Here is a 7729-nt window from a genome sequence, read left to right as displayed (position 1 = left end):
GGGCTTAAACTTCCTGCCTCGGGAGCTGAGTCGCACTTGGCAATCCGTCCTCAAGGCTCCTTTGTGAGCCCTGGCACGAATCCTCTCCGATTTCCTCATGCCAACCACTTCGTCTGCCAAGAGATCATCCCCGGTCCCAGGTCCAATTCCCATTGTTGAGACTCTCCGTCCAAGGCCCCCGACCTGCCTACTGTCACAACGGCAGTCGATCAATCGATGGTATTTATTGAGCACCTACCACGTGCAGGGTACTGTGCTGAGCGCTTGGGAGACTACACGATGATAAAGCTGGCCATCCCTGCTCAGAAGCAGTTTATAGTCTTCAGGGAGAGAACTCCGGGAAATCTTCATTTCATCCTCCATCTTTTCCATCTCCCAAACCCCCTTAGTTTCACCGGGTTGTTTTTCCGGCTCTCCGGTGAACAGACGTCTCGCCCCTCCTTATTCCTTACGGGATCCCATTTCTTCCTTCCCTGTCCGTCGGCGAGGACCTCGGCACCGCATTCGTAATTCTTGCTCTCCGGCACACAGAGCCCGGTGCGAGGGTTGCATGAATTCCACTTGGGTCGGTTTCTGGCTTGGCTCCAGGACTTGATGGTTTCTATTTCACTCATCACTTCCCAAGTTCTCTCCTCCCTCAAATTCAATGTGCTCTACCCCTCCCTTCTCCCCATTCAAAATCCTCCTCTGGTGCATAATTGGGGGATTATTCATTCCGGAACGTACAGCTGATACTTGCTCTGCCTACACCTGCAGTCATCGCATCTTTTGTCGTCCTGAAAACGGAGCAGTTCCGGCCTGATTCTCCTCCCCCCGCCGGGGTCTGAGGTGGGGGAGGGTGTGGGGCAGGGGAAGGAAAAGCCCAGCATGCTCCCCGTCAGATCGGATGGGTCGAGAAAGAAGCCAGACGGAGCCCAAAATGAGCCCAGACGACTCAAAAAGAACGCAGAGAGACCGCGGAGAGGATCCAGAGAGATCCTTTCTTGAGATAAAGCATGGAGTAGCGGCTACAGCCCGGGCCTGGGAGTCAGAAGGTCTTGGGTTCCAATCCCCGCTCTGCCACTTGTCTGCTGGGTGGCCTTGGGTACTTCACTTCCCTGCGGCTCAGTCACCTCAACATTCGTCCCCTCGGTCGTATTCACTGAGCGCTTACTGTGTGCAGAGACTGTACTGAGCACTTGGGAGAGTACAATATAACAATAAAAGGATACATTCCCTTGCTCCGTGTGGGCAGGGAATGTGTCTGGCTATTGTTATATTGTCTGAAAAATGGGGACAGGGACTGTGTCCAACTTGTATCCACTCCAGCACTTAGTACAGTGCCTGGCACGTAGTAAGCACTTAATAATAAAATAATGATAAGAGCTCTTGTTAAACTCAGCAAATTCCATTATTATTATTATTATTATTATTATCCCTGCTAAGAATTCACATGCAACACAAATAGATCGCAGACATAGATCCTGAAGTCCTACTTCTCCTTTCCTATTGGTCATCATCTGGGCCTTTTGTATGTGATAAACTCCTTACGGGTAAGGACTCTCGACCCCTCCTCTCTTGGATTGTCCTCCGTACGGAGGCATGGAGCTCCGTACACGATAAGCGCTCAATAAATCCCACTGACTGATCCATCGTATTTTTGTTCACCTTTCCTCTCTTGTCTGTTGCAAACACTCCCCCCACCACCTCCGTTCTTAGATTGCCAGCCCCTCGAAGACCAGGGACCATGTCTAGGTCTCATCCGTATATTTATTTCCCGGCACTCGGTACAGTCCTTTGCACGAAGCAAGGGTTCAGTAACTACTACGAAACCCATTTTGAATCCAGGCTGGACCCAGACAGAACTGACTCCCCAGCGGCCCGCAAACGCCACGGTGAAAGCTGCCAGGTGAATAGGGGACCCCGGGCGAGGCGGAAAGGAGGGGTGACACTTGGACCTTTTATGGTAAACTTCCTGGGTGGGGGTCCAGCACTGGAGGAGGGTCCTGGGGATCATAGGTGGGGGAACCTGTTGGGGAGGGTTTGGGTGGGCGGTCCCTGAAGCAGCGTGACCCAGCGAGGGTGGTCCAAGGGGGCCGAAATCCCCAAATGGAGGGCCACAGGCCCGGATCTCAGCGCGGGAGGATCCAGGGCCTGATCCCCTCGGGGTTGGCATTCTCGGCCTCCCGGCTCAGCCTCTCTACTTCGGCCAACCGGCCCTTCCTCCCGGAGTCACCGAGCCGACCCGGTCGCCTTCCCGCCCCCTTCCAGAGGCTCGGATCAGGCGACTACCTCCTCCCGGTCGCAGCCTTGAAATCGTGCTTCGGAGGATCCTGGCTGGACCAGTAGGACACTTGGAGGCCTCCTTGGATTTTCCGAAAGTGGTGGGAGGGGAGGCGTGGTTCAGCGCTCTTTCTAAGAACTGTTTTTCCTGAGTTGGAAAGGATTTACAAAAAATTAAAAGCTCCTTTCAGAGATCTCAACGGTGGGACAGAATCAACAGAACTGACTGAGCGTTTACTGATTTGCTGAGCACTGTCCTGAGAGTCTACTAGATGGGGAGCACTCTCCTGAGCATCCCCTGGATGCAGAGCACTGTCCTTGGAGTCTATTGTGTGTGATCAATAAATCAGTAAATTTCAATAAATCAATCTATCAGTGGTATTTATTTAGCACTGACTGATTGTAGATTGTACTAGGTGCTTGGGAAAGTGCAAAATGATTGAGTTGATAGGATGTAATTCCTATTGACAAAGAGTTTACAATTTACAGAGGGTGATAGACGCTAAAATAGATTCCTGACATGGCAAGTAGTAGAGAAGCATCATTTCCTAGTGGCAAGAGCCCAGGCTTCGGAGTCAGAGGTCTTGGGTTCTAATTCCGGCTCCGCCGCTTGTGAGCTTGGGTGACCTCGGGCAAGTCATTTAACTTCTCTGTGCCTCAGTTCCCTCATCTCTAAAATGGGAATTGAGACTGTGAGCCCCACGGGGGACAACCTGATGACCTTGTATCTACCCCAGCTCTTAGAACAGTGCTTGGCACATAGTAAGTGATTAACAAATACCATAATAATAATTATTATTATAGCGTTGAAGGGTATTTACATAAGTGCTGCGGGGCTGAACGCTGTACTGTCTACTGAGTGCAGAACACTGTACTGAGCACCTACTGTGTGCGGAGTGCTGTCCTCACAGCTGTTTTAAGTGGTGGGGGAAAAGGGTAAAGCAGGCAGTCACCAAGGCCACCAGTTTTTCAGCGTCTCCACCCTGGAGTCTTTTCCACCTTTTGGAGATCATTCATTCATCCATTCATTCAATCGTGTTTATCGGGTGCTTATTGTGTGCAGAGCACTGTACTTAGAGCTTGGGAGAGGACAATAGAACCATCTAACGGACATATAATAATAATAATAATAACGATGTTGGTATTTGTTAAGTGCTTACAACGCGCTGAGCACTGTTCTAAGCGCTGGGGTAGATACAGGGTAATCAGGTTGTCCCACGTGAGGCTCACAGTTAACCCCCATTTTACAGATGAGGGGGAATGGGGAGGGGAGGAGGAGCAGAGGGAAAGGGAGGGCTCGGTCTGGGAAGGCCTCCTGGAGGAGGTGAGCTCTCAGTAGGGCTTTGAAGAGGGGACGAGAGCTTGTTAAGAGTCTACTATGTGCCTGGCACTGTACTAAGCACCGGGGCGGATACAAACAAATCAGATTGGACACAGTCCCTGTCCCTCGTGGGGCTCACAATATCACTCCTCGTTTTACAGATGAGGCATAGACAGTAATAATAATGATGAAGGTATTTGTTAAATGCTTACTATGAGCCAAGCACTGTTCTAAGCGCTGGGGGAAAATACAAGGTAATAGGGTACACATCCCTACCCACAATGAGCTTACGGTCCAGAGAGGGAGACGGACATTAACATTCACTCGTCCGGGCCCTGTTGAGAGAGCGCTCGGCCCTCAAAGCCTCCCTGGGCCTTGTCAGGAGCTGGGGCTCCTGAATAAAGAGAAGCAGCCCCAGGCGAAGCAGCGTGGCTCCGTGGAAAGAGCCCGGGCTTGGGAGTCAGAGGTCATGGGTTCGAATCCCGCCTCTGCCACTTGTCAGCTGTGGGACTGTGGGCAAGTCACTTCAGTTCTCCCATCTGTAAAATGGGGATGAAGACTGTGAGCCTCACGTGGGACAACCTGATTACCCTGTATCTACCCCAGCGCTCTGCACATAGTAAGCGCTTAACAAATACCAACATTATTATTAGTAAAGTCTCTTCTCCGTCTCAAAGATCTCCGTGACGCTTTCCATTCAGCCACATCAAAAGACGGACGGAAAAACGTCCGCCGTTCATTTGTTCCAGCGTGTCAGAAGAAGGTGGTTGTTCAAGATTTTAAAGCACCATGTCATGTACGAAAGAGTCTACTTCTCATCATGACAGCCGTTTGGCACTGAGGTAATAAAAATAATAATGACGATGATAATGATATTTGTTAAGCGCTTACTATGTGCCAAGCACTGTCCTAAGCGCGGGGGAGATACAAGGTCATCAGGCTATCCCACGTGGGGCTCACAGTCTTAATCCCCATTTTACAGATGAGGGAACTGAGGCACAGAGAAGTGAAGTGACTTGCCCAAAGTCACACAGCTGACAAGTGGCGGAGCTGGAATTAGAACCGACAACCCTCAGATCACAGGGCCTGGGCTCTGTCCACTTTGCCAATGCTGCTTCTCTATAATCATGATTGGAATTGTTAAGCACTTACTACGTTCTAAGCCCTGGATAGTTACAAGGTCATCAGGTTGTCCCACGTGGTGCTCACAGTCTTCGTGCCCATTTTCCAGGTGAGGTAACCGAGGCAGAAAGAATAATAATAATCATGGCATTTGTTGAGCACTTACTATGTGCCAAGCACTGTTCTAAGCACCGGAATAGATACAAGGTTATAAGGTTATCCCATATGAGTAAAAAGTGACTTGCCCAAGGTCACACAGCCGACAAGTGGCGGAGCCGGGATTCGAACCCACTATCTCTGACCCCCAAGCCCGGGCTCTTTCCGCTAGGCCGCGCTGCTTCTCGGTGCTTTCTAACCAACTTTCTTCGGCACACACTTTGTACACAATTGGCAATACAGTTCTCTGCACACGGTAGGGGCCCAATACAGTTCTCTGCACAAAGCTGGCACTCAGTACAGTCCTCTGCACACAGTAGAGGCCCAATACAGTTCTCTGCACAAAGCTGGCACTCAGTACAGTCCTCTGTACACAGTAAGGGGGCCGGTAGAGGGTTCTGAGCTCAGTGAGATGGAGCATGGCCCGGTGGATAGAGCACGGTACCTGAGTTCTAATTCCGGCTCCTCTGCTTGCCTGCTGTGTGACCTTGGGAAAATCACTTCACTTCTCCGGGCCTCGGTTACCTCATCTATTAAAGGAGAATTAAGACCGTGAGCCCCGTGTGGGAAATGGATCGTGTCCATCCTGATTAACTTGTATCTACTCCGGTGCTTAGTACAGTCCTGGGCACATAGTAAGCACTAATAAATACCATTAAAAAATAAATATCATTTAAAAACGTAGTAACTAGAGAGCTGTCTACGTGCATTGGGTGCACAATACGTGTTCTACACACAGTAGGAGTTCAACAGATACTATAATCATGATAATTGTGGTATTTTTTAAGCGCTTACTATGTGCCAAGGACTGTTGTAAGCGCTGGGGGAGATACAGGGTAATCAAGTTGTCCCATGTGGGGCTCACACTTTGAATCCCCATTTTACAGATGAGGTAACTGCGGCACAGAGAAGTTAAGTGACTTGTCCAAGACCACACAGCAGACAAGTGGCGGAGGCGGGATTAGAACCCACGACCTCTGACTCCCAAGCCCGGGCTCTTTCCACAAAGCCACGCTGCTTCCCACTGAATGGTGCCCTAATACACAGTAGTGTTAAATCTGTGGTAATTTTGCGTGTTTTAGAAGCATTTCAGATACCTGGGAATATTTGCTGCTCGGAACTGGTTGTCGTAGCCCAATTATCTGACTGGGAACCTGGAGTTCCTCGCCTCCGAGGCCCGGCTACGCGAGCCTCCGTTTCCTTTTTCCGTTTTTCACGAGTAAGGGTTATAGGGTCGAGGCTCCGGGGAGGCTTTGTTACGCCCTGTAGTTGGCAAGCATCCCCACCCCTCGCCCCCACCCCTCCGACGAGCCACATTCCTCATGGAAATATCACGGGCCTGGGAGTCAGAGGATGTGGGTTCTAATCCCGGCTCTGCCCCGAGTCTCCCGTGTGACCTCGGGCAAGTCGCTACACTTCTCAGTGCCTCAGTTCCCTCATCGGTAAAATGGGGATTGAGACTGTCAGCCCTATGTGGAACAGGGACTGTGTCCAACTTGATTACCCCTGCACTTAGAACAGCCCTTAGCACATCGCGCTTAACAGATACCACAGTTATTATTATTATCATGACTCTGGGGAATTTCGACCGCCATGGAGAATTTGCCTCTGATTTATGTTCTGCATTTGGTGTCTCTTAAAATAATGGTCACCGCTGGGCCCTGGGGTACAGCCAGAAAACTAAGCTTCCTCCCGAGAAGCGTGGATGAGGGGGACCAGCAATAGCGTGCGTCAATAGTGGACCGAGATCACGCAAGGGCACGTGTTTCCTCATCTGTAAAACAGGGAGTCGGGGCCCGTTCGCCCTCCTCCTTAGACGGAGCCCCGTGTGGGACAAGGACTGTGTCCTACCTGATGAACTCCTATCTCCCCCAGAGCTTAACTTGGAGCTTGACACATCTAAATGCTTAACAGAGATGATAAATTATTCATCTACATTAATCTCTGTCTCCCCATCTAGACAGCAAGTTTGCTGTGGGCCGGGAATGTGTCTACCTACTCTGTTGCACTGTGGTCTCCCAAGGGCTCGGGACGGTGCTCTGCACACAGTAAGTGCTCAATAAATTGCTGGTGATGATAATAAAAATAATAAGAGTGGTAATAATGCGGCATTCTCCTGGACCCGCATGTAACACGAGGACGCCCTGCAGAGAGTCTTGTGCTCCTCTGCCCGAGAGGACACCCACACCGTTCCTGAAAGCTCATTGTGGGAAGGGAATGTGTCTGTTCATTGTTGGATTGTACTCTCCCAAGCCCTTAGCACAGTGCTCTGCACCCAGTAAGCGCTCAGTAAATCGATTGACCGACCTAGAGTGTTTCTCTGGGCGAGGGCGGCCATCCCTGACCTCCGGAGCTCGCAGTAGGGTTTTGAAGAGGGGAAGAGAGTTAGTTTGGCGGAAGTGAGGAGGGAGGGCAGCAATAGCTTGTCCGGATGCCTTTGTAGCTGCTACTGCTGCTTGACTCTCCCCTCCTCCCAACCCACCCTCCGCAACAGATATGAAGCAGCGTGGCTTAGTGGAAAGAGCCCGGAGTCAGAGGTCGTGGGTTCTAATCCCGGCTCCGCCACCTAACACCTGTGTGACTTTGGGCAAGTCACTCCACCTCTCTGGCCCTCAGTTTCCTCATCTGTAAAATGCGGATTCAAACTGTGAGCCCCACGTGGGACAACCTGATTATCCTGTATCTACCCCCGAGCTTAGAACAGTGCTCGGTACATAGTAAGCGCTTAACAAATACCAACATTATTATTATTCCCCCAGCACTTAGAACAGTGTTTGGCACATAGTAAGTGCTTAACAAATACCATCATCATCATCGTTAGATAATTGGACACCAATCATGCCACTGTCTGCCTCTTTAGACAGACTA

The sequence above is a fragment of the Ornithorhynchus anatinus genome, chromosome 1, assembly GCF_004115215.2.
Source record: "Ornithorhynchus anatinus isolate Pmale09 chromosome 1, mOrnAna1.pri.v4, whole genome shotgun sequence".
NCBI classification, from domain to species: Eukaryota; Metazoa; Chordata; class Mammalia; order Monotremata; family Ornithorhynchidae; genus Ornithorhynchus; species Ornithorhynchus anatinus.
This window is presented reverse-complemented; position numbering follows the sequence as displayed.